The 1,267-nt window shown below is 40.3% G+C and overlaps 1 protein-coding gene across 1 annotated transcript in view; it reads right to left on the bottom strand.

The window, feature by feature from the left end:
• Positions 1–1,267, bottom strand: part of smg1 (SMG1 nonsense mediated mRNA decay associated PI3K related kinase) — a 179,823-nt gene that overhangs the window by 101,637 nt on the left and 76,919 nt on the right. The gene's annotated exons all lie outside the window — the stretch shown is intronic.

Genomic DNA, 1,267 nt, shown 5'->3' with positions numbered 1-1,267 from the left:
CTCACCTGACCTTAACCCTATAGAAAATCTATGGGGTATTGTGAAGAGGAAGATGCGATACGCCAGACCCAACAATGCAGAAGAGCTGAAGGCCACTATCAGAGCAACCTGGGCTCTCATAACACCTGAGCAGTGCCACAGACTGATGGACTCCATGCCACGCCGCATTGCTGCAGTAATTCAGGCAAAAGGAGCCCCAACTAAGTATTGAGTGCTGTACATGCTCATACTTTTCATGTTCATACTTTTCAGTTGGCCAACATTTCTAAAAATCCTTTTTTTGTATTGGTCTTCAGTAATATTCTAATTTTCAGAGATACTGAATTTGGGATTTTCATTAGTTGTCAGTTTTAATCATCACAATTAAATGAAATAAACATTTGAAATATATCAGTCTGTGTGTAATGAATGAATATAATATCCAAGTTTCACTTTTTGAATGGAATTACTGAAATAAATCAACTTTTTGATGATATTCTTATTATATGACAAGCACCTGTAAATACCTTTTAGATAGGGCTGTAATGGTTCTAAAAGCGAGACCGAAAGAACACCACAAACGTCCACATTCTCGTGTCACAATTCCAAGTCACAGAACCGCTCCCCGAACTGTAGAGCTCTCATTAATACAGTATAACTGTGGCAGCGGCAGAGGTGTATTTGTATTTCTAGTAGGTTATTTCATTCATACTTCACACTCCACCTTCATTTCAGTACTTACTATTTTGATCTGCTCCCTTTTTCTTTAGCTCTCTTTCCCCCCCCACACTCGCACATCTTCACCTCTGATCTATTACTGCAAACACAGCAGCTTGCCCCGCCTTTTACTGTCCCATGTGTCTCTGCTCTGCTTGTGCTTCGCATGTGGATCAAAACCAACATGGTACTGAAAGACATCCGCACTGGTGTGTTCAATGTCACTCCATGCTTTCCACCGTGTCCATGTCTTCTGACTTAATACCACATCACCTCTGTCTTTGCGTTTCTCTGTAAAATGCTAAAATGGGTCGCCAAATATACTTTAGCAGCTGTTAATATACCTGGGCGGCCCACACTGGTAAAGTCTATATGTTGGAAACACTGTATTTAAAGGTAGGGCAAGCTATAAGTCTATATTTTGTCAATATTACACTGCAAACATTTGTTTTTCAACTGCGTGTGTGATGTGACTATTTAGGTCCAGTCATGATTGATTGATTGATTATGTCTGCAAGTTAGACTAGTTTAATTAACCCAAGATGGGGGGGGGGGGGGGGGTTTTTTTATT

This window comes from Micropterus dolomieu, linkage group LG02 (genome assembly GCF_021292245.1).
Source record: "Micropterus dolomieu isolate WLL.071019.BEF.003 ecotype Adirondacks linkage group LG02, ASM2129224v1, whole genome shotgun sequence".
Classification (NCBI taxonomy): domain Eukaryota; kingdom Metazoa; phylum Chordata; class Actinopteri; order Centrarchiformes; family Centrarchidae; genus Micropterus; species Micropterus dolomieu.
The sequence above is the reverse complement of the archived record's forward strand: the minus strand, read 5'-3'. Positions and strand labels throughout refer to the sequence as shown.